The sequence below is a fragment of the Temnothorax americanus genome, unplaced genomic scaffold (assembly GCF_048541705.1).
Source record: "Temnothorax americanus isolate GAGA-0224 unplaced genomic scaffold, ASM4854170v1 Scaffold100, whole genome shotgun sequence".
Classification (NCBI taxonomy): Eukaryota; Metazoa; Arthropoda; class Insecta; order Hymenoptera; family Formicidae; genus Temnothorax; species Temnothorax americanus.
The window spans coordinates 347,920-374,987 of record NW_027509232.1 but is presented as its reverse complement, the minus strand read 5'-3'; the positions used below and the strand labels follow the sequence as shown (position 1 = coordinate 374,987).

The following is a 27,068-nucleotide window of genomic DNA, read 5'->3' as shown; positions in this document are numbered from 1 at the left end:
CGTCCATTGATGTCCAGCTTGACTAGATTACATGATTGACTTGAGGACAGGACGTTTGCTTTATTCCCGGCATATATATATAGTTATTCCGAATTTGCAAAGCGTTATATAAAGTCCGAAAGATTTAGAGCACTTTGTCGCTCGTAAAACGCTCTGTTTTTTTCCTAGTCGAAGGATCACTATAAATGTTATTCCTACGTTCCTTCCTTGAGAGAATATAGTCGGAATGGAAATATAGCGAAACAGCCGCGAAGGGAAGCGCCGCGCCGCGCCGCTTCATATTTTTCCGTTCGCAGATTTGTCATTGGCTTCGTACGGCATGGCCCCGCGAGACGAAGAAAAACCGGTGTAAATATCTTACGGAGAGACGAATGTTCTTCCGCCGCAGTGTTGAAACTAGTATACGAATTCCGCGCGGTTTGATTTATGACTACGCTAATGCGCGAAATATGAAGAAAGTCCAGACAATCATGTTTCCACGTTTCTGTTGCCAGTTCTTGGAGAAAATACGAATTTTATTAACGCAATGTGGTTACGTCTGGGCTTTCTTTATGAGACTTTGATGAGAGAAGCCAGAAAAATGAAAAATAACAGTACGTCATATATGGAACGCATTAAAAGTCGCTCACTTGCTGACAACTACAAATTTTTTGACGAATTTAGAATAAATTTTTTGTAATTATTGCTTTATAAAATTACAGTTCACATGACTTAACTTATAAACTTATAACATTATAAATATTGTTGACAATTAAATCATAAATTTCTCAAGAGTAAAATGTAGAAATATGGAGGATAGGAATAAAAATTGGTTAAAGGAGAAGGCGACATGGAGTGATGAGATAGATATTACAAAAAGTAGGATATTGAGGAAGCTTTGACGGAGAAAGATATAATAAAGAAAAAGAGAGTAAGACAGGGATAGGAATAAGTTTAGTCTTAGAGGAATGAATGAGAGTGTGGGAGGTATGGAGTGTGATAAGGTAAAATTGTAAACCATGCAAATCTTCTTCTTGGCAAAAAGTTGAAGTTAAGTCAATTATTATTATTTATTAAGATGTCATGTTTCAATTCTTCAAGTTATAATCTCAATTCTTTTATATTAAATTGTCGTAATGTTTGACGTTCCATTATACTTTTTTGAGGGGAAGAATCATGAATTCGTCACGAGACCTGTCATTGACACAGGAACGATGCTAGTGGCAGGTCACTCCGCGTGTGTCCCAAGTTCGTAAGCCTCGTAGCTGTATAATTGTTATAAATTACGCATCTTTATCTGCAATTTACGATCTTGGATGGCAATATATGGAATACAACGCGGGGCATTTGCGAATCGTTCAAAAGACAAACTACCGCGGGCGTGTTTAAACGATAAATCTCACGCCCGGGGCCGAAATTAGAAACAACGTTGCGTTCGTAGGCCGACAATGCTTTTCTCGTCCGGGGAGCAGGCCGCGATTTCAAATTCGCAACATCCGGTAGAACGTTCCGTGAATGCCGTGCTTATGGCTCAATTAATTTCAATGACCTGCAGGTGACACAGGCTACTTCGACAACAATGCTGCGGCCCGCGGTCCGCTCGCGATTGTAATAGTGACGCTCGACTGACCGTCGTCATTGCGCGTACAAAAACAAGACGAATAGACCGGCTATCTAGAGCAGATAGCCACTGAATGGATCCGCCTGATCTACGACCTCGAAAACCGCGCCACGAATGTCGTACCTATCTGCAAAAAGCTTTCGTCTATTGGATGCGCGGAATCTTCGTCCTTTTAATTTTCACGAGTGTAATCAGATCGATCGATGTGATGGATAACGTATAGAGCGACATTTAGGATCCATATATATTTTTTACGTTTGTAGAGATATCTCACGTCACGTAAAGATATGTTCAAAGTAATTGGAGAATTCATTTTATTAAAATATATGAATAGTCAAATATCAGAGCGGTGAAGTTAGCGCGATAAAACTGAAAATATTTCTGAAATGCATTTTAGATATTAGTTACATTAAATAATTAAAAGTATCTTATAAAACAAAGTATTTCTTAATTCGAGATACTTAATCCAATTCTTTCAATAAATTATTCGTATGCTAAGATAATTTTCTCGTGACACTGTCGTCGAATTCCGACACTCAATTAGCTAATTGAACCGTAAGCGAAATTCGTCCGGGGGTTTGTTACGCGAGAGAACGACCTTGGCGCCCTAATTCGTAGCCTAGGCATGCCAGGTGAATACGAATTTATAGCGCGGCGAGAAGTTCCGGAGAAACGGCAGGTCTTAGGGGTGGTGAGCCGCAACGTAGGGTTGATGGTCAAAGCTTGTATTAATTACAACTGTCAGGCAACCGAGCGCGCCGCCGACTGGAGCAGAACCCCGTGCCAGCACTGACTTTGTTCCTTCCGAGTCGCGTTCCTTCCGACACGCAGTGATTCTCAAATCTAAGCTGCGGATTCCGACGATTAATCTTATAGAATACGTGCTTTGACAATGAAACGCTGCAAAACGAAAGTAGAAAATGAATTTCGTAAAATTTAATATTGACCCTGCATGAGCTCAGAAAGATTATTCGTGTATATGTTATAATATATATTTTGATAAATTTATACACAATTTACTTTACACACATAACAATATAAATTATAAATATATTATTTTTCAATATATGACATAAATACGTAATAATATTGTACTGACAATGAGTATTACATACGATAAATTTGATCTCTAATATTATGGTATAAAAAAAAATTATAATCCTCCTCCATAAAATATCGCAAAATTTATCAGTATATATCTTAATCTGAAAATATTTCACATTATCGACTGTGAAATAAATGATTCTTGTCGATAGAAGTATTTCTCCAAATGGAAATATAATGATTCGAATGTGTTAAGCAACGTTGGTGGTCCCTTGCGGCAACACTGATGTTCTCGCACTTGAAGCACATGTATCAATCTTCGGTAAGTCACTGCTGTCTGAACCAATGGCCCGGCGTGAGGTATCGATCATTTTAGGGAAGGTATCAATCCACTGCAAATAGCAGAAAGTAAACCAAATATCTTGTTTGTTGGTATAAGATTCTTTTAACTAATTTTGCGTCGTGATAAAAAAAAATCTTTTTAAAAAGGGATCACGTAATACGTACGAAAGCTTCAGCTTCAACGTTGATGTTTTTCGCTGATTACTTTTAAGTAGGACATTAGTTTTTAAACCTTTTATTTTCTGTATGTGAAATATTAATATAATTTGTCTCATTATGATGCTGAAGCTCCATTAATTTTATATACTGAAGTTCTTTGAAAAAACATATCCATATTTAATTTATTTAAAAATAATGCATAGGAATTGAGTTAAAAACTATATTTAAGTGATTTATTACTTATTCGCCATATTTATTTTCACATCAAAGCACAAAGGTGCATACCACAAAACTATATTGTCATCCTTGCTATGAATGTCTTGATGAAGTATTACGCTATTACGTGGTTTCTTGATCTCTTGCTAGTATTGTGTGCATACATACACACACACACATGCACGCTACACGCGAATCCTTGTTTCCCTGTTCCTGTCGGATATGCGCAAGACGACGTCGCAAGGCAAACTTCGTGCTTGTAACTTCATTGCGCCAGCCGTGTCGACCCGAAGTTCCATGTGCACATAACACGGATAATATATAGAAGACTGCGTATAGTCTTCCGAGGAATGACGTGCGTACGCAATTCACTACACAATTCATAATGCAAATTATTAAAGCTTTGGGGAGTTTTAAAACAATGCTGCTTAAAAGAGAACGCATGTGAGAAGTCAAGTAAATCACAATATCGCGTAATTAATTCACGTATCTTTCAAGAGGATTGATCCACGTGATTAGAGATAAATCGATGTGCCGTCTACCTTCGTGTAACACACAAGTTTATTATATAGCCTTCAACGATAAGTATTTGCATCGCGCCTTTTTCGATAAATTATAATTTCCAGCTGTCGTTTAAATACTTATATATATATTTCGCCGTATGCACAGTTAGTAAAAAATGTCTTCTCAACTTCGATGCTGGCACTCTCTTCCTTCTTCGTGTCAAGCTAAATCTTATTACTCACGATAAATCGATCTAACTTTTCGGTAGCGGCAATACGTCTTCGTATCAAAATACTTCTGTTCACGGCGACCTCTTTTCCCATCGGCGGCCTCCTGACTCGATTTCTTTCTCACCTACCCATCCCTCACCTTCCCGCGGACGTGCGCGCTCGAGGAGGGAGCTTGGGTTTGATGCATGGGGCTACTTCGCAACGTCGCCGAGAAACTCGACTTTATCAAGCGGCCAAGCGGAGCATCGAACCGACGGCCGATTGTCGGCATGGAAATTCGAATGCGATGAACTCACCGAGAAGCGATAGCCCCCGTCGATGTTACACTCGGGAGATGGAAAAGCTATTTGCTTTTGATCTCGCGTTAGTGCGAGTCGCTTTACGACAACGGGGCGCGGCGGAAAGATAGGTCGAGGAGAGAGAGTGCTTCAAGAAACTGGAAAAACGAGATCGTAATAACGTCGCGGTAGTTCAGTGAGCGATAAAAACCTCTTTTCATTCGCGGCATCCTCCCGCGTATCTAGCGAGGAGAATCCGAGTTTTAGTACTACCGCTTTTTTTTATATAGGCGAGTGTAAATTATAATTGTTCGGCTTTTTCTTTGGTGATAAATTGTTTCGTAAAAAATTGCATTTAGGAATGACTATAAATATATTGAAGAAAAGTAAATATTGGCAGTACAGGAACAAATAGGAAAATGCGAAATCAGTTTAACTGAATTTATTATCTGAATCACATTGTTGCATATTTGACTAATATTGCAAAGTATTATATATACTGGTTGATAAATTTGTATACAATAGTATAGTTTCGTGTTTATTGTGTCCTATCTCTCTGTATAATTTAATGTAAATATACTTACTTAAAATATTACTTCGTTTTTTGGCATGGATAACTAATTGCAAATACGTAATTTGGAACATAAATGTATTGATGTAAGGATGTATTTAATGGAACGGATGGTTTGTGCGTATCTCGAGGGAGATTCGTGCGAGGCATAGCAACGCGGGCACTTTCGAAACAGCTTAAGAGCCTAGGTAATAAGCACGCGAGAGACACAGGACACGAAAGTTCTTAATTGGAAAATCTTGTAATTCCACCCGTTGCATTTATACACTCCGTAATAGTAACCATAATCTTTAGAATTCATCGAATGTGGCTATTTCCGTCACGTTAGAAAATTACACAGTTTGTTAATTAAAATACACCTCTGTGTGAATTTTTAATTAATGTAGTTTATTGTTTAGTCCGTGTAGAAATTTAAAAGATAAAAGAAAAATAATTTTGCAAAAATATCTAATAATAATGATTTTGTTTATTGTTTCAGATAGTTGAGGACATCAATGCGGCAAGATGCGTAAGTAATGTATAAGAAACCCATATTTATTGAACACTATGTAGGTGGTTTTAAATAATTATTACTTTAGAATGAATTTTTAAAACAATGTTAGTCAAATAGTTAAAACAGTCATTGATACGGTAAAATAAAATGCGTGATAAATTTAATTGTGCAAACTGTTACAAAAGCTTTTTTTAACAAAAGCAGATAATAGAATAATATTATTATGCCATATTTTATAGCATGAGATTTATTGAGTACACCGATTTTTTTGAAAAATATTTCCAAGCGGCGCGCGTAATCGAAATTAAAATAATACCTACGTGCAGAGGAAACAATGTTTTTGATATTTTTATTATGCAGAAATGGCATAGCATCGAAATGGATTATTTTGAGTGACCACATGCCAGATTACATTTCTATTTGTTCCCTGGTAGTCATGAAAATCGTTCGTAAAAATTAGTTTCATTTTTATATAAAACTATACGAAGCGCCGTGATCTTGCAGAACAAGTCGAGTTTCACGAACGTATACAGAAGGCGTCATTAATGCCTTCCTAGCTGTGTTCTTGGGATTTCTACAGTGCACGTTACATGTACTATGCTTCAGGTGGGAGGCATTAATGACGCCTACTATACATCGAAATACACCATTGTGATTAACGATTGTCCCTGGCCGAGGGCGAGCATTAATTTTGATTTCGCATGCCGAAATCCAGCGCATATTCATTTTTCGATAATTTTTGCATCATTCTGTTCTATTCGCGTGAAAACGTGTCGCATCGACCGCAGCCTCACTTTTGTATCGGCAAAATTCTTTTTCGGGCAAAATCGGGCGATACACCCTTCCGTCATTTCCGGGTAAACGATTTTAATTCGTACATTTACGCTCGCCAATTTGCCATGGAAATAAATAGTGACTGATTTATCGCGCATGAAATAATACCCTCGCGCCCGTATCGCTCGTACAAGCATATAGCGTCATTGCGCAGATAATAATCTGTCGTTAAAAGGTAACGACATTCTAGCTACTCTGTATAAAGTGGTATCACGATTTCGTATTATTATGCGACCAGGGATAATAACCAGCGATATGACATACATGGTGCTCGCGTACGACCCTCGTCATTCGTTGACACGTGAGCAAGCTCACGCATTGGAATCTCAATAGCGAGATCGTTATTCTTTTCTTTCGACGTGGTGTATTTTGTACTACGCGTAAACGAGAAATATGAATCTCCTGCTGAGTATTCGGATTAGCCAAAAAATGTACTATTAATTGAAAGAAATCAGTAAGAAAATATGTTTAACGTACGTAAAGCGGAGTCTACAATGAGAATTCGACGTAAAATTAAAAAAAGGGGGATACAAGTCAGTCTCGAATGTGAGAAGAATACTGTGTGATTGGTCAATTTCTTATAGCTTAAGGTTTAAAGCTTAAATATTACGTTTTAAATTCTTATTGTAGACTTTGCTTTAGAAAAATCATACGAATTAATTTAAAGAAATTAAAATATTTATTTAAGCTTGGTAAATTTTTATGCTTAAAACTTTAGATGTTTTGCTTATATATTATAACATTCTTTTCTCCTTCGTATATAACTATCGAATAAGATATAGGTAATTATGTTATTCCTGAGTTAAAGATACATACGCAGTCATAATTTACGAACTCTAATTATTACCTTTTTGCAAACCCCCTGCAGGTAAAATTTACTATCGCGTCGTCGAGTGTTAAACTCGTCTTTAATCGGATGACTCGAGTTGAGATTATGCAATCGGGGACAATATCATCGTCTACCTCTCGACGGTTGCATACATAGTAGTTATTATCATAGAAGGATCACTATTGGCTAGTATGCATCCTCGCGATGATATAGATATATACGTTACGCTGGGACTAATGAATCGCCCGGGACTTTAGGGGTAACGAGCAGCCGGTCGATCTATCTTCCCGTTATTTGACGTCAAACACTATAATCTTCTCGGATTAATCGACTTTGGTCGTATTTATACACCTGCGGGGGTGTACGGCGAGAATTTACGCGTCTGCCGCACGGTAAATCCTTCAATATTGGCCTGCTTGAGCGAACGCCACGAGCAAATCGAGTTCTTGATAGCTCCGATTGCCAACCGATATCATATACATACTTGGTTCTCTTCTTCTCTGCCGTATTCCCTTCGCGAAAACCGCAAAAAACGGCTCAGGCAAAAGTTTACGGCTTTGCTAAGAAGTATCGAAGCATGGTATAATGCGTATACCTATAATAATAACATAGATTATCTACAAATTTAATACGAACTCTGGGTTATGTTTTAAAGAGATATATTTTATCATAGTCGAGATAAAAAAGTTTTATCTTGTTCAAGAAAGTTAAGGGGATGCTGGAGACAGGTCTGTTTTACCGCGATATTTTCAGACACACAAATTTTTTGATTGATTTTACCGTTAAAAATGTTTTGTCCAGAATTAAAGTATGGACGATAACGAAGACGGCAGGCACCAATTGCGTATGAAAAACGAAAAAAATTAGAAAATTACTCATGACAACATTTGCTGCAGATAAAAGTTTTAGACTGTGTACATACGTATACAAAAACCTTGCAGCCGTCACGGAAATACAATGAAGAAGAATCCTGTGCTTGCAGAAATAAGCTGCGAGCTTTAGTATAAAAGAAAAGTATGTTAGAAACGTTCATATATGCACATGTTACGCGTCTCCCCGAATTCAGCCAAAAACATACGGCGATCAGTATAACGGGTAGCCCTAGAGCAGGCGCTCTGTATGTATGTCTAAGAATCGGTGAGCACTTCTTTATCGACGCTGGTCGAGTTTGCCTGCGCTCTGTATGTATGTGTAAGAATTGATGAGCACTTCTTTATGGACGCTGATCGAGTTCGTCCGCGACTCCAGTATTCCCTTGAAGGATTGTTCTGTTTTAGAATTATTTATTTTATTAAATTTTTTAATTTATTTATTATGTGATTTATATATTTGCTGACTATATTTGAAGCAAATTGAATAAAAGAGTTCTTTTTCTTCAGCAAAAGATCAACACAAATTGCTTTCTGAGAAGTTTCTTGAAAACATGAACATTAAATGTTAAAGTATGTGAAAAATCTTACTCCTAATAATAATTGCTGCATCATTATTTAATAACATGCATGACTAAACGACATTTTTAAGTATACTCAGTGTTTCTCTTCTCTTGCCAAGTTTTATTTCATCGCTTTTCGATCGATTTTTACCTATATTCGTATCAAGATTGCCAGAAAGTATTAAGATGTTATCGCGCTAACTGCGAGAAATTACATTTAGCTAGATTGTTTGGGATCGCCCGGAAAATTGATTTCACAGGGAAACAATCCCGTGCACTTCGAATGGATCGCTCTGTATGGGGGGGGGACGTTGTTTTATCGGCACCATCGATCACCGTGCATGCATCGAGCAACCCTTTCAGACTTGATGCTCTCATTACGCGTTTCACCGTAGTTAATCCGGCGTAACCGCCTCAAGAAAATTGCCGCGCGAAGACTACGCCGTTGGGCTCGCGGCCGAGGGACCGAGGGTATACGTTTAAGTCGGCTACGGTGATCGTGGGCGGGTAGTGATAGTGGTGCGAGTCGGGGACGCGTGAGTCTCTCCACAGACCTGGTGTATAGGTGTCGAGATTATTCCGCGCGCTCTCTTTCTCCTGATGCCCGCCCTGTTCCAAGTAATACACTCTGGTGTCAGGCACTCCCCGATGCATAAAACCGCATATCAACCGACGCAATAAGAAAGCGCTGCAACCGGATTTAATATGACGTGTACCCTGTTATTGCCGGTGCAGAGTCTCGCGCGTTTTTTCCTCCCTCAACCCTCTGCCTTCCTGTCTTCCGCCTTTTCCTTTTCAACCTCTTTCCCCGTCCCACTCGTGCTTTCGACCCGTCGCCTTTTCCCTCCTATAGCCGCGCGCGCGCATGCAAATACATGCGCGAATGCACGCGCGTGTCGCTGGTGGCGTGAATTTTACAATGTGTCTGCCACTCTTAAGATCTTACACCACTTCGCGCTTTCTTCGAGTGGCGTCGCGATATCGCGTTCCAATATACGCTAAATTTCAATATTGTTTCCGTCGTAGATCCGGGGGATTTTATAATAACGGCATGTTTCCGGCGATTACTTCGCATGTAGCAACGATTTGTATGACTGTCGTAGTGTACGACGTAATCCCTGGTATTTGATAAAGAAGATTTAAGTCGGATTTTGGGACATATATACATGTATAAAATATGCTGAACATCACGTAAAGCATGACGATATGACAGCCACCATGTCGTAAAAATGACATATTGACTGGTCACTGACTTGACTTTTACACGTATAAAGTATAGATATTACTTTAATGATTATATTAACGCAAAATTACAGACTTGATTTTGAATTGTTTTGACGTCATTTTAGAGTTAATGAAAATTGTAACATAATAGATTTGCAGATTTCAATACCTTTGCCAATGGACCCGCAATAATATCCGTCCATTTGCGTATCATGTTCCCGTGCATTTACAGAATATTATGTGACGTCGTGCTTCCGGCGATTACTATAGCGTGCGCGGCCGCGGCGTGACGCATATAATTCGAAAGCGCTTTCAGATATATTTCAATATTAATAACCGATATTGCAAGTCCGCTTGCAATACCGCTCCTAAAAATGAATGATTCCGCGGTTGCGCGTCGAGCCCGATATCAAAACATATCAATCGGCGCCGATTTATTTCATTGTGGAGGAATGCGCGTATACAGGATTCCGACGTGGAATGTCAATGAAGTCGTATATCATCGCCAATCTGCGCTAATAACAATCTATCGCGCACTACCAATCGACTCATTCCGCTAAGCCGCTATGCAAATTAGGCTGTTAAGGTGGTCCTTTCGTGAGAACAAGTATTAGATAAGTACCTAAATTTGATATATGTTAAATATACTGTAATAAGGGACATGTGTACGAAAAATCAAGTGAGGTTACCGACACTTTACAAGAAATAAGTCATTCTAAATGTGCGTTCGCGGAGCGTGCCATTGTCATTCTATCCTTGTTTACATCTAATGAACGAGAAAGATAGAACGACGCAAATCGCCACGGCCGAGGTTTTCAACGAATAATACATGTACTTAGCGATCAGATGAATACATTATTCATGTCTTAAAATATTTCCTGAAGTTTCCGGATTTCGTACATACCTTGAAAATAAGGGCTTGCCGAATGTTTTGCTCTGATACATGAGGTTAAATAAGTAGTGGATTCACGCGCATATTGCTTTACTGCTCGTACTGTCATGCCTGACCTAACCTAAATCGAGTCCAACCGCACTACTATTGTGATATTTTTTTAATTAGTAAATAATTAAATACGATTAACGCGTGCGTGTAAAATCATGTTATATTATTATAATTATTGGGATGTTGTGTGTAATGTTTGTCACTGTTTGTTTTCAATTGCCTCATGACGGACTGTTACTTGACTAACTGGATCCGCGAAAGGACCACCTTAAATTCGTTTTGGGCCGGTCGGACGGCCGCTCGTCCCGGCGTTGGCTGTTTTGCCTTGCCGGTAAATCGCCGAATAGTCAGACGAAAAGATCAACGCGGTCGATTCCACATAATTGCGCCCCAGTGCTGGGGAAACTCGCCGCATTGTAGTCCGCGCCACTCGAGCGTTTTACATATTTTGATTGTTCGCCACACACGAGATATTTCGCGGCGCGGGTATAGAAACGAGCTCTCGGAATTGTAGAATGAAAAATGCGCATTATATTATCGAACGTACCGCTATTGTCGCACTCATATGCATAACGATCGCAACTCGTCGCTTTTTGCGGACGTGTCTGATGAAGCTTGATGAAGCTTATCAAGATATTATCTGACGAAAATTAATCGATCACGAAATAATTTATTATCAGTGAGAGTTTAATAGTCGCTTCTTTAAATTATTTCAAACCAGAGTGTTGCCTTAATGAGCATGTGAAGTCATAATTCTTTCAATTTTGGACATGTCATGATGAAGCTCATCGAGATATTTTCTGACGAAAATTAATTAATCACGAAATTATTGATTTTCAGTGATATTTTAATAATCGCTTTTTTAGACTATTTGGAACCAATTTTGTCGATGAATATTTCATACGAAGTCATAATTTTCTTTCAGTTTTTTATTATTTCAAATATATTATCAGCAACGGAATTTGCGTATTCCACTTGAGAACTTTCGTAGTGGTGCATTAAGTACTTAATTACATAGGCAATTAAGTCCTAAATCAAACTTTTATTGGAACAAGATTGTCGTATAGTAATATTTCAGATTAAAGCAATTATCGTCTTTTTTTAATTCGCTCTTTAGTACCTATATCGTTAAGATATTAACTGGTTTTGGAACATCCTATTAAGGTATAAAAGCTTTGCAGAAAACAGATTAACGATCGACCGTTTCGAAAACGATAACCGGTGCGTCAAAAAAACGATGCAATTTGCGATACGAGGTTATTAAGGTTGCCTTTTGTCATACAACACGGACATTTTCCAACATCGACCACTATATCGTTGCAATATTATTCTACGATATTTCACGAGAGAAATACGTGTGTGTATTAGCTCTAATCATTGACGATGAGCTGGCTTTTTGTCGCAATTATTTTATTGCAAATACAGTGATTGCTTAATTAGCCAGCCATGACTGATTACAATTGCCCGTCACAAGCAACATATTGCTCGTTAAATCGCTAAAGACCGTGTGGTATATTCCGAAATGGTATACGATACGCAATTTCATAAATGGAACACGCAGGACCGAGACATGTTATAAAATGCACGAAAGTCGTTTTCGAGAGAATAATCATTTGGAATCGGCGGAATTTGAAGAGATTCACAATAAATCTACACAATTGAAATTCACGAGATAGTAGGGTAGCTTTAATAATAGAGCGATAATAATAACAGAGTAAAGCTAATGAAATTTGATGCACCTGCATCGAATTTAACGCGCGCACTTGCAAAAGCCGACTGAATATCTTCGCAATGAGGAGCCTGTTTATTCGGTGCCTTCCCCGTCTTGGAAATAACGTTTCAGATCAACTCAGAAGCAATCCAACTTGGTAGGAATACACACACGAACGCACTTCCTGCGGCATGACGAACTTCCGACGTGTCTTATAACGAACTGCGCCGTTTCCGGCTGCGCCATTCCGCGTTTCCGAACAGTGTATACCATTCACCATCCGCGGTACGACGATTTATGCGATACCGATAAACAAGTCCTTACTAAGGCAATCGATACGAACTACTTAGAGGTGTAGCGCTGAAAAACATAAATTAGCAAAATTTTCCCTCTTTTTTGTTGGAATAACGTTCGTGTGATAAATAAGCAAGCTTGTATATATTCATAATTCCATAAAAACCGAGATGAGATGCGGTTGATTAGTTAGTTAACATAACAGTGCGCTTCACAAACGCTTAATTATTAATTCTAGTTTTAATGTTTTCTTCCTGTTTAAAATCAGAACAAACTTTTTCCAAAGTTCTCGTACAAACTTGGAAAGCTCGCAGAGCTGCGTTCCAAGCGTTGTGGCATAAACGGGTGTTTGTAGCAATTTGTATCGCGTATCGCTCACGTCGAGATATCGTCGTCAGAGACGCGACGCGTACTAATCGGGAAGTAGTAATTAATCCACGTTGCGCGCGTTTTTTTCCCGAGCTGCTGTTGAGCCTATTCCTCGTGTACGTTGACGATAATGGTTTACGATCGTAGATTAAGACCACGAGAAACGCACGCGAAGGGCTTTTTTTTCCATACGAGAGCGTACGGGAGTCGTATAAAAAGTCGCAGGTGAAACCGTAGGAGGTAATCGGTGTCACCAGTTCGTTCGCTGGTATTCCCAAGACGTTATTACAAGGTGAAATAGCGGCTTCGCTCGCCGATCGCGCTGTGAAACGCTAATTAGGCGCACGAGTAATAATCATGCAGCGACTATCGTGTGATAGGCTCTATCTTTACACCGCGGCGTGTGTTGAAAAATGCGATCGTCCGGGCTAGCCGTGCGGTGGCGGCAGCTCGATCATATTCGCGGTTTAGAAAAAAAAGCTTTGACAAATAGCCCGGGGAGCAGTTTCCGTGTTCCTACTTTATCGGGGGGGGGGGGCTGTCGTACAACACGCGACTCATGCGTGACGCTCGTCGTCGAGCCACGCAAGCACCGAGATACGCGGCCGCGTAAAGAGTTTAATTGAGTAATAAAACATACATATTATATGTCACACTGCGACGCCGAGAAACGATATCTAATGAATTTACGCGGTTGTAACTCTCTCCGCGCAGCAAGCATTTATTTTCCACCGCTCGACGTGTTTATTAGCTAAATTGACCTTTCATAACGAGGCTGGAAACTTATAAAAAGATAACCGAGAATGATAAGTACAATACGTTCAGTTTCATAACTTTTTCAATTTTCAAAATACTGGAGCACATTAGAAAAGATAGTGTGAAATAATTATACATATAATAAATTGATTCCTAAACTATAGCAGTAAGTGGTTCTTAACTATTAAACTGTAAATAAGTAATAAAACCTTGTTTATTTAATAATTTTGTGTTTTTGAAATGCTAAAAATTGCTCAAAAAGTAGTCCAAGTAATTTAAATTAATAAAGTGAAACATTATACGGTCAAATATTAAACGGAGCGTACAGATTATAAGAATACTGGCGTAAAATGTACTCTTCTACCTAGAATTAAATTTCAATTATTTTTTATGGTTCTAGAATAAAACTAGGTAATTGAGAAAAGCGCGACAAAACGGGCCGCACTTCTCGTTTGCTTTTTCTTCGATTCTTTTCCTAATTTAATGAAACGGTTTTAAAAGATACATCCTGAAACGAATAAAAATATCTAATAATTGTAAGATATTTTTCTAGAGAACTCCAATAATACAATTGCGTATAAAAAATATTAAAATATCTATTTTCGATAACCTTGAAGCATTTTATTAGAAATAAAAATACGGAATTTTTCTTTTATGTGGACGAAACCTTTATTTTAAAAATAGTATTATTGGATTTACGTTATTTGATATTTTTTTACCTTTAATATCTTTATGAATAATTTTAATATCAATATGATACGTTCGTCAATTGTGTGCATGTTATTTTTTTTTATATACCACATGACATATTTTATAATAACGCATATAGTATTGTAGCTTTAGTAGAATGTTTAAGTAGGTGCTATCTTGATAAATTGCTATTAGACAGAATTAACATCGTCCTTTTTACAAGTATCGTGCTGTTGTGGATTATGATTTAACTCGGAAATTCACCGAGATGAAAGGAATGGGCGATAGTCACGGAAACGTTGCCTACGCAGTTTGCCAAGTCTCGAAACGGAACAATATTCTATTTGTTCAAAATTTAATACCCGAACACGAGAATTAGACAAATTTTTAAAAGTAAAATAACAAACTGCTTAATTTTATTAAAGAGAATTTTATTAAAAAATAATGATAATACCGCATTATTTCTAGAGATGTCAAAAAATTTGAATTTTATTAATTTAAATTGAAATATTAATATAATTATATAAGACTTTAATAATATAAATAAATATCTCGGAGTCGTATTTTTTACACTTAAAAATCAAGAAACGAGAATTCGTGCGTTCACGACATAATATCGTGTAACAGTAGTCAGAGATTTTTCTCTAATACTTCTCCCGCGCTGTTTCTCTCGGTGTTCCCTAACGCTCGATGTACATCTTCCTTTATCATCTCGGCAGCAGCGGATATAAATGTGCGGTCCGGCGCCCCCCACGGGCATAAGGGTGAAACCGACCCTAAAGACGTACGCACGTTCTCATGGGGGATGATACACCGGCGCACGCGGGGCGGTAAAATATTCCGGGGCAAATGGAAACAAAAGCCGCCGCACGCCGGCCGTGTTTCTCCCCCGTACCGATACATCGGGCATACGGCAGAGAGCAGTGTAGTATATTTTCACCGGTGGTTGCACTCGCGGATGCAACCCGGCTGAATCGTCGTCGTCCCGCACCCTCCCGTCGTCGCCATCGCCGCCGCCGCCGTTGCCGCACGTGTATACTAACTGTATACGCGCGTACGTACATCTGTGTATATACCGCGAAACGCGGTAGCAGACGTGATAATTTAGAGCGGGAAGCGAAGGTGTCTAGATAGATGCGCCGTAGAAATCGACAGGTATGATAAATGCTCAACAGGCGCGCCATCACCATCGTTATACCGCCTGGCAGAGATTATTGCGCCTATATCCCTGTCGAGCCGCGCCGCACCGATTGCACCGTCGAAAGTTGGCCGGGTAGGCTGCCGGCATCAGGTTAACGATATGTAACATCTGTGCGTCGCTCTCGCACGAGTAAATGGCAAACAAATTTCACCCCGTAGCCGCTCGCTCGAGCCGCATCATTGAACCGTTCATCCGCATGCCCCCCCTTTTTCGCTCCCTGACCGCCTTTCTTCGTGGCAACTTAATAATTGATGTCGCAACGATGATATATCAAAATCAGGATTGACATCTGTTTCTGCATACGTAACGCGACGTGTTACTTTCAGTTATATTTAAACGCGATACCGCATTAAGGCTCAATTCCACAAACGCCGGTTAACTTTTAACTTTTAACCTTAGATTAACTTACTTTTTGTCTCTTTCTAACGTCCCCCTTATGTCCATTTCTACCGATGCAGATTAACTTTAATCTCGGTTTACCTTATTTTTTATCTTTTTCTAATTCTCAGAACTAGAAAAAGATAAAAAGTAAGCTAAACCAAGATTCAAGTTGATCCACATCGGTGGAAATGAACATTAGAAAGAGATGAAGAGTGAGTTAACGGTTAAAAGTTAACCGAAATTTGTGTGAAACTGGCCTTATGTGGAAACAAATGTCTGGATTCTTTATTTTCCAAGATTTATGGTAAAACAAATATCCCTCGTGTTGCGGACATTATTTCTGTGCGTTTCGCTTTATTGAGATTCTTTCGATTTATTGTATTTTACATTTCGGTCGAATGCCTCTCGCTGTCCCTCGGACGTTCTATTTGCATTTGATCTTCTTCATTTTGCTCGACTCTTGTGCTCGCATTAAATCACATTTATTAATCATGCGTCCATTCAACGTACAAACGTATATCATCGTGTATTTTACCACGGACGAGCAAGAATCGTTGGTTTCGAGAACGGGAAAGAATTGATAAACCTAGCGGAGTACCTCGAATACATTTACATGGAAATAGGAAAAGGTTTACTCTTGCTTATCGTTTTCTTTTTCTCATCTTCTTTTATCCTTCTATTCTATTATTTCCATAAATAACGGTTATAAATTTGCTATCGCAAACCGTCTCTTTTTATGTTCGGTTATATGACATAATAACTCCGAGAGCTCATTTCGATTTATGTTACTCAATTTATGTAAACTCTTCGTATATTTTTATCAAACAACACCGAAACTTTTTGAGAGGGATTTCACGTGAGCTTACATATAATCATCATTCGCATCTTTAGAGAATCGCGGGTTGAACGCCGATAGAAATCGCGCTCCTCGTGTTTCGCGTCTCTCCGGGCTCTATTTTCTTCTCGCGCGTCCCATCTTCTCCTCGTCCTTTTTTTACCTTTTTTTTTTGTCAATGCTCGATGCCTCTATCAAAATCCTTTTAGCTTGCTCGTTCGAGTGATTCGAGGTTTTAAAACGGCGTTCCATCACCCGACACTCGAGAAATCGACGATGCCGCGTCGCCGGAGAAAGACGGAGACGAGAATGACGAAAGTGACGAAAGCACGGGGAAAACTTCTCGTGCCGGCAACTGCCGACCGAATAGCTCGACGCGAATCGTCCGGCGAGTTTTGATGGATTATCCGTCGAGGAGGAAGCCAGTCGATCAGCGAAAATTTATCGCGACTGCATTCGCCATTGACGTCTACAGTTACCTAGACAAACGTCTAGACATTGACGTAGTGTCGGCACATGCCTGACCCATACGATAATCTTTTCGACCATTTCGGATCCAGCCATATGTCGCTTATTAATCTTTAATAAGTTACATTAATGATATATATAAGTGACGTTAAAGTATTTGATACATAATATATATGTGCACATTTTTACAAGAATAATTGTGTACGAAAAATTAGAGGAAGAAGTTTCTCTATTTGTAAATAGAGAAAAATAAAAACATTCAAAAATTTTAACAAACTTTAACAAACGCAGGAATCTTTGTTTTACTATTCCGGATAGGGTTTTGAGATTTTCCCAATTGTGCTCGCGTTCGAATCGACTCTTTCGAATCTTCCTCTTATATAGCGACGAGTGTTCCCGTTTCCGAAGGGAAGCATTAACCTTTCAGAAATTACGGATTCCTTGACATCTCGGTGGAATTGCGCGGTGATTAGCACGTGCGGGGGTGCCAAATAGCACGTGCGGGGGCGGACGCGTTAGCCCGCGCTAAATCATCCACGATGATGCATCATCGCAATGGCAGGCACCCTACAATATCCATCAAGAACCGTCCGTTCCTACGTCCTACGTCGACGGGAGTCGACAGAGCGGTGCCGGGGCAGAAGCAAGGCCCATAACGCCGGAAGGAAATCATCAGTACACCCGACTCGCCACCACCGTGCGGCGCAATGGACAATGAATTATTGCTGGTTTCTGGCCCGGCGATAGCGCTGCATAGGCAGGCAGGCAAGCAGGCAGGCAGGCAGAAGCGACCATAATGCCGTCCGGCATTGAGACGTCGACTCCGTGCGGCCGGCATTTAGGTTTAGATATGGAATAACCAAGATCGCGCAGCGCGCTTTGTTTCCGCGGCCGTTTGCGTGTCGCGGAACTCTCTCTCTCTCTCTCTTTCTCTCTCTCTCTCTCTCTCTCTCTCTCTCTCTCTCTCTCTCTCTCTTTTTCTCTCTCTCTCTCTCTCTCTCTCTCTCTCTCTCTCTCTCTCTTTTTCTCTCTCTCTCTCTCTCTCTCTCTCTCTCCCCCCGACGTACTTCCGCCGCGCCATACTTCCGACGGAATCTCATTGTAACGGTAATGCCGGGCTCTCTATCGGGAAATAACGCACTCCTCGGGAAACGAAGAGATGATTCTCCTTCCTCTCCCTTCTCCTCGCCCGCTGTAATTCAAGGGAGAAACACGCGGTTTTATCCTTCCATTAGTAGGAGCTGTGCGGGTGGAGCTATTACGGGATGTATTATTTGAGGCGGTAACTGTAGACTTTACTGGCATTTCCAACACAGATTGCGTTTGCTTGTCGACAATGTCTTGAAATCGACTTGACTGGATGGGTATATAGAATGGATAGGCCACAAACTTTGTTATTTACAATTTTAAATGAATACAGATGAGAAATATTTATTTAAAAATGTTTAGTTAAATATTTATTTTAAGATCGCAGAAGTCACAGAGATTATTTAAAAAGTTATCGTTTTTCAATTATTGATGCATTAATTGTGCTCAAGAAGAATGCGCCTTCAAATTTTTTGAGGAATCAAATTCATGTCAGTCTTCATGAAATCTTGAGCATCTTGGAGACAAGCAATGTTTTTTTTTCATAATATGTTATATGGAATGTTGACTGAAATACCGTAATTACATTCGTGGGACGTAGATGCATGTTGCTTGCGGATAAATGTTTTCGACGAGATCAATATTTTGGTTGCAATCATGCGTATCGCGGTATATCGCACCGGCGAAAGCTATTATTAATCTCTGAAAAGCACCTTCCGCAAGGTTACGTGGACGCATATTATTTAGTATTTACGGACAACCACATTCCATAAACACGTTTCGATTTCCCATAATAGTGTTATACACTCTGCCGCCTAGTCATCGTTCATTGGTTCATCCGATGAAATCGCACACGCAATGAGATTGTTATATATGCGTATATGGATATACATACATATATATATGTATGTACCGACCAATTGTACACAGTAACGACGAAGATCGATATGCGCAGGGTTTGACCAAATAACGAGTGAATTTACATATCTCGAAAACTATGAAATAATGTCATCACTTTTAGGGTCAGGGTCTCTAAATTACAGGCGAAAAGAGAGACATTCTTATATGTTTGTTAAATTAAGATCATTAATTTCTGAATTGAGTTTGGCTACCGGGTTGGAGCCAGCCGCGTGAAGTTTTTATTTGATTCAGACGTTTCGTGAACATTTCAGTTCACTTCATCAGGGAGAAGCAACTTGACTTACATCACATAGCCTCAAATAGCACATTCTTAATTTTTACTTATTAAATTTCTAAAGAAAATCACACTTAACTTAAAATATCTCGAAAAATACATATTCGCGCACATTTGAGAATTTTATTACTTTCTATTTTATTCTAAAGAAAGAATAAGAGATTGTATGTACACATTCCTAATAATAGCGATAAATCAATTTTTACAACTACTGGTGAAAGACTAAAAAGAAGAAGAACGGAAATCGTACGGTTGAAGATACCGTGATAAGCTATTCCGTACCTAGTTGACGACCGAGTATCAAAATCCGAATATCGCGGTTCCGACCAACCGGACCAACTGAAGCGTCGATTAACCTAATCAATGTATTACGTGCGCCAGCTTCGTCAGACCGCGTTGCCGGGCACGCTATACCTGTCGGAAATCGATTAACGTTTCGGGACGGCCGCGCTAATGGTTAACGCGTTGCCCCGGCGAACGCGCGCCGGAAACGCGCAACGGCCTGTTAATGCGTTGCAACGGCGCGGCGATGCGCGCCGATGCGGCGTATCGCGTTGTAACGAAAAATTGTGTCGGTAGCGTGAAACGAAACGCCAAATGGCGTTTATCGTATCGCGCGCACAGGTCGTTCGATCGAATCGCGCGCTACACACGCGATTACCGTATGAAACGTGGTTCATTAGAAGCGCAGCGCATCAGCGTCTCTCGTTCCGCGGAACCGTACCGTTACAACTGCATCGAGCGTTTGAAATCGAGTTTCACTGACATTTCATTACATGGAATTCACCGTTCGTTGATGCACGATAGACGCATCCATGAATCCAATCGTACGTTGCAGCACACGGTATAAATCTCGTTCCGTCGATATTCGTTAATGAAATTTTGTTACACAAAGAGGGGCACACATAGAATGATTAATTAGAAATAATTAGGTAAATGTGAAACTTGCGCGAATGCATGAATATGATGCCGAGCCTTTCTTGTGTCGCGTGATAAATGACGTTACTATTAAACAGTGCAGGTTTAAAATACGTTACTATTTTCGTTAAAATACGTTATTATTTTTATTCCTGTTTTCAGCAGAAATTTTAGATATTAATTATCATTGGGCGCTAGAGGAGAGATGCCGAGCATCCATTTTGGAGATGCTGAAACCAATTACATCATTTATTGATTTCTTATAATGAATAGCGGCATCAGAATAGAAAATAGAATTTCAATCCTAGCAGATTAGAAATTTAACGGTAATTGGATTTTGCAACTACTAAATCACTATTTACTGGCCGTTTTTATTTTTGCATAATTTTATATGTATTTAATATTAATTCCATGTTATATATATATATATATATATATATATATCCGATAGATATTATATGAAATACTATTATACTATTATGAGATAATTTATTTTATACATACAGATACATCATATTCAATATAACGAAGTAACAAATGATTAATAAAATTATTCTAGTTTAATCATTCTATCGACGGTCATGCAAAATGTATAGAAATAATGTTGGCCATACGTTTTTCTTTAAATTATTATCAACCGCCTTCCATACAATGCTAAATTCGAGTCCGATTTCCGCTGCGTTTCAGCACCGGATGGAAGATTTAATGGTTTCGTTCCCTATATGCATACGTCAAGACCCAAATGTGTTTCACGGCGTTTAAATCTCATCCTTCAGATATCAATAATCGAAAGGCAAGCCGATCTGTTCGCGCGGCGGAAATTACACCAGCCTATACGCGTTGATTCTAATACAAATGGTTAAAAGATTATAGCGTTTGGGAATGTCATAAAAATCGCAACCGTATGAAAAATCGTACGACCGAATGACGTAAGCAGAACGCGTCGCGATGCAGTTATCTTCACTTAATTCCGACACTTTTTTGCGATATATAGGTACATAGGTAGATACGCGTGTATTAAGTCAAGCGTATTCCCCGCCGCATGGAAACATATTTTAAACCCTCTCATAATTTCGCGAAGCGGGCTACTACTGACGCGGTTACGTCATTCTTTTTTCTTTCAACTTGATCCACATCGGATATATCCCATAAATTCTTTTTTTTTTTCTTACTTTCCCGCGGAAAATGCGACGCACTTGGAATCCGTCCACGAGTATCGCGGCGAGTAAAACTTGGCACTGTCGCGCGGAAAAGCATGCTCCCGCCGAAAAATCAGTATTCCGAGCGCGTACCGTCGCGCGCATTTTTTCAAATAACAGATTTGAATCCTCTTGGACGGCGCGGCGGTGTCTCATGCCTATCACAACGGTGGCAGTCCGATCCGGAAAGCGTAATAGACGTCGCCATCCGAAAGAGAGAGAGAGAGAGAGAGAGAGAGAGAGAGAGAGAGAGAGAGAGAGAGAGAGAGAGAGAGAGAGCGCATGTTAGAGAGCACCGGACATCTACCGATGTAAATTTGCGTAAATTTGTTGGATGCCGCAAAAATGGCACACTGAGGCTACCTCAGGGCGAGGGGGGGGAGGAGAAAGGGTCACGCTGCGGGTGAATAATGCTCCCGTTTAAATAGTGGGCGTCCGGTCATCGGGGGCGAAACGCCGTTTATGCCGCATCAGAGTTTGCCGAATTTATTCCGTTGCTCCTATATACTCTCGCACTCACGCTGTGCCTCCGCGGTGCCATGTTGTTGGTCCGCGTGATGAATGCGCGCATTAAAATTGCCGTGAGAGAGAAAGAGGGCACGAGAGAGGAAGAGGGTATTGTGCACGAAACATACGCGTTTATACGCGCCGCGCCTCTCGAATCTCGTGGGATGGTCCACTGAATTTCAAATCGATTCAATGGTTACGTTAAAATATTAATATAACATTTGCCTCTGTAATAATTGTGTGCAATTATATCTTGAGACGCGTCAAACAAGAGAAGTATTAAACGTTTAAAGAGTATACATATCTGGATATCTTTGAAATGTTTTTGTGATCTCTTTCTCTCTCTTTCTTCCAAGCTTTTCTATTGAAAATGAAAGTCATTAATTTTTAGATTAAAAATAATAATCTGGTAAATCAAAATAAATATTTTTCAACATTTAAGTGGCTATATTTTAAAGATAAAACTATATGTATCAGAGTATTAATTAATCTTCCCTGTGTTGATGAACGATCAACACAAGGAGTAATTTTATATCTACATCAATTCTTAATTTTTTTATAGACATTTTTCTTTACTAACACCGATTATTTAGATTGATATGTTTACTTGAACTGTCTAAATGTTCAAGATTTTATTTCAAGAAATGGAACTTTGACGAGCAATCCAATTTGTAACACACACATTCGCCGCAGTTTATCGCTATCATTCAAACTTAGATTATGATTCGTGCAGGAACACAAAGACCCGCAACTTGCAGGGGAGAGATGAGAGTTATTGGAGCACGATCAGTTAGAAAATCAGATATGCTGTAGTTTCGCTCCCGGAGGAAGTGGCCCAGCCGGATGTTTACTTGAAACTCCAACCGCATCCAGCGGCTAAGTGAAGTGAAGGTGGGCCGGAAGCTTCTTAAGTAAAACCATCTCCCAGTCCCCTCATCTTACCCCCTGGCCATGGAATCAGATCAAATCACTCTTCCTTTCGTAACGCCCGCGACGGCGGCTTCCCGGAGATTTATTTTCTCGTCGTACTTCACGTTCTGGATGAGAATATTGAAAATTAATCTCGGTTCTTCGCCTCCTCGTCGAGAGGATTGTTCCTTTGCATTATGTTATCGATTCTAGTTGGAAAATTGAAAATTATCCGTAAGGAGACACCTTTAAACATGATTGTGCAAGTTCTTATAAATAAAGAAAAAGAAATCTCTTATATAAACCGAGTTTAAAATTTTAATTTTAAAGTTTAATTTCAAAGAAGTGAAATGTATAACAAACGTATTTTATATTATTTAAAGTAGATAAATTTGGAGCTTATTTTTTTGAAGAAATTCGAGAAAACTATCTTATTTATCATAACTTTTTCAATCTATTACTTTAAAATAAGTATATAATGTAATAAAAGTATCTATATAATTAAATAAATAAGAGATATCTTTTGGTCGCTGCGATATACGAACAACGAGTACAAACGTAAATTGTTCCTTCACTTCTAGATATACACGTCTGCTTCTTTTACGCGCGGAAGTTACTAAATTTCTAAGCAGGCTCGAAAGGCAACCGGTATGCACCGGTTTTTCCGCAAACGGTTCGCTATTGGACTCGGCGGCTTCGATGCCGCGGCTTGTAAAATTGAATGCTTCAATTTTACAGGCTACTTGTTATTTGGCCGTAAGAGGAAGTTACGGCACAATACCGAAGCTATTGGTCGGGTTCCAACTCGAGGAGTTTTTTACTGTTTACACGAAATCCGAGACTGCCGATTACCTTCGCATTGGATCACATCCAACTTCCCATTCTCACCGGTTTAAAAGTCCGTTCTATGCTCATCAACTCGTGTTTTTCTAGTCGATTCGCGAGTCTGGCGTCCTCGTCAAGCCACTTGAGAGATGTATAAGTTTGCATCGACTGTGACGTACGCGTCTGTACAAACGTAATAATGCATATCTATATTCCGCGCGTATATAGCAAATGTCTTAATAAAAAAAGACGATTATAATAAAAAACAGAAACTATTTGCCATGCATCGAAAGCCATTTATTTAAAGAACGTAACTTCCAGAAAAGAAGTAAATTATAGTAAATTATTATAGTAAACTATCTTGGTAAACTATCATAGTAAACTATCATAGTAAACTATCATAGTAAACTATCATAGTAAATTATATGATTATAAGATAGATTGTGTGATTATATATATACGATTATGAGAATTATAAAATAGAAATTACAACATTTTTTAGCATGTATAATTTTTATTCTAAGTATACGTTTTAACAATTATTAACAAACGCTTTTAACAAAATTCTTTTTATTAATATGTTATATTCATGTTTCCTATTGCAGACGATTTGAAATAAGATATATGGAGTCTTTATGTATTTAACTTAGTTTATTGTATATATATACACTGAGAAAAAAAAACATTAATTTTAATCCAAAAAAATATTTATTAGGTGACTCCTAATAGCATATTTACTTACTTTTTACACATATTTTTATATATATATATTTATATAGAATATTAAATAAATATGTGTAAAAAGTAAGTAAATATGCTATTATTAGGAGCCACCTAATAAATATTTCTTTGGATTAAAATTTTTGTTTTCTCAGTGTAGAATACTATAACATATTTCGATGTGCTGTGTAATATATTCTGTCATATTTCGATATATACTTAGCGTAATTTATATTTACCCAGAACCCGTCATATTTCGGTTTTCTCGATACATAGTAAATTTTTCATTACTCTCTGACACTTTCTACATACGAGGAAATGACGGGCGCGTTCACGTATGAAATTGAAACGCGTCTGCCGATCGCGGACGCTCCGATACGTTCTTTCTCCGCCGCCAAAAACGAATGGTGGATATCATTGTAATGTTTCCACCACGTAAAACTGACGCGGAATCGTGAGCGTTTATTCTAGTTCTAAGTTTTGCCCGCACATTCGCACACGATTTCAGGATACGTTTTATTCTTATCCGAATTCATTTGTGGAATATTGAAAATCGATACCGTGCTGCTGAAAGCACCATCGATATAATTTATATTATCGAATTCATATTATTATCCAGAATATCAATTAACAATTAACACGTTGACTGCCATATGGTCATCCGTGACCAGCGGCTGACTTTTCAGTGATATCCTAGTGGTCACTGGTGACCGATGTTATCGAAATCTTTTAAAACACGCTTGTAAAGAATATAATATAAATTTAATATCAAATTTTGACTAGCTACATAACAACGTAAAGCAAAAAGTACACAATTCATATCATCCACGAAAATAAGATCTATTTAATTATCCTATACACAATATATTCCATCATTATTATATATTTATGATAATGAAAATTCTATTATGACGGCAAACCATTCAAAATATGCTGGGCAGACAACGTGTTAATATATAATTACATGTCGTCTGATAAACGACGCGTCTAGCAGGAATTGTTCTTTTTGCCATTTTCTCCTTTTAAATCTTCGGCATTTTCGAAAGAGCCAAGCATGTCTTTTTACTTTGATAAACGCAATCAATTAATGAATACTTTTGCTGGTAAATTCTTCGAAATTCGTACCAAGATTCCAACTTTTTTCTACAAGATGCGCTGTTCATCTAATTTTCCCAAAAATCTTACTCACTATAATAATAACGTTTTTCATTGGCAGAACTAGTGCGCACTCAGTGCACATTAAAGCCATTGTGTGTACACTGATTTAATCTCTAATATTTAAAGTAAAATGCAAATATTTCGACTGATAAAACACCCAATACATATTTTACTAAATAGTACAATAAAGAATATTGAGGATTTCGTGACTTAACCCGTTTATATTAAACATACACTTTGCGTTGATTTGTGTACGACGGCTTTAATGTGCACTGAGTGCGCAGAATAACACACAATATAAGCAGACTGCTTTCTTTAAATTTCCCCGCGTACATGAAACATTAAAGAAACATTCATATTCGTGACACTTCATTTTATATTGCGACATACTTCTTGTCGGAGCGACGAAATGTAAATATTAGTATGAAAAACATATCGTTTTAGTAAACGCGTTACTTTGCTTCCAGTTGTTGTCTCGGTTACCTGCGAGATTAAATCGCCACATATCCGTTTCTTGTCGACAAAATGTAAATTAACACAAAGAGCACGTACTGTCGTTTTATTTTTGTTGTTTCACTTCACGAGCATTTTACCTATAATATATGGAGAGGTAAAAACCATAGTGATGTAAATCAATTAATTTTTTTCAAATATTGACTCGTGTTCATAGATGTAATCTATACAATATAAATTGCATCTATGCACACGAGATAATGTCATACAAAATTTGACTTACACCACTATGACTTTTACTCCTCCATATATGTATAAATTTAACGTTTGCAAAGTTGAATTGCAGATTACAACATGTTAATTACTGAAGAGACGCGTTACAAGCGTTATACTCACGTATTCGCGTAACGTAAATGTTGATCGCAATGCGATATCGAAATATTGTTTAAAGAATATAATTATTGGCATTTACACGTATTATGATGGAAATGCCATTGTTTCAAGGCTGTTTTGCGCGCGTGTATTGAATAATTAACCGTCATAAATATCCAACGAGACTTTTTATGTTGTTGTGAAAAGTATACGGAGTTTCCTCGGATCTGGACGTGTATTTTAATTATTCATACTCAATTATAACTTTCCGCCGTCGATTTATGCTTGCATAATACATCTAGCGATTGGCTTAATTACGAAC

At 38.6% G+C, this 27,068-nt stretch overlaps 1 long non-coding RNA gene across 1 annotated transcript in view; it reads left to right on the top strand.

Annotated features, from left to right (window-relative positions):
* Window positions 1-27,068, top strand: part of LOC143902065 (uncharacterized) — a 117,988-nt gene that overhangs the window by 53,023 nt on the left and 37,897 nt on the right. The window contains exon 4 of the long non-coding RNA XR_013258253.1: window positions 5,423-5,452. This is a non-coding gene — a long non-coding RNA (uncharacterized LOC143902065). The remainder of the gene's footprint in view (window positions 1-5,422; window positions 5,453-27,068) is intronic.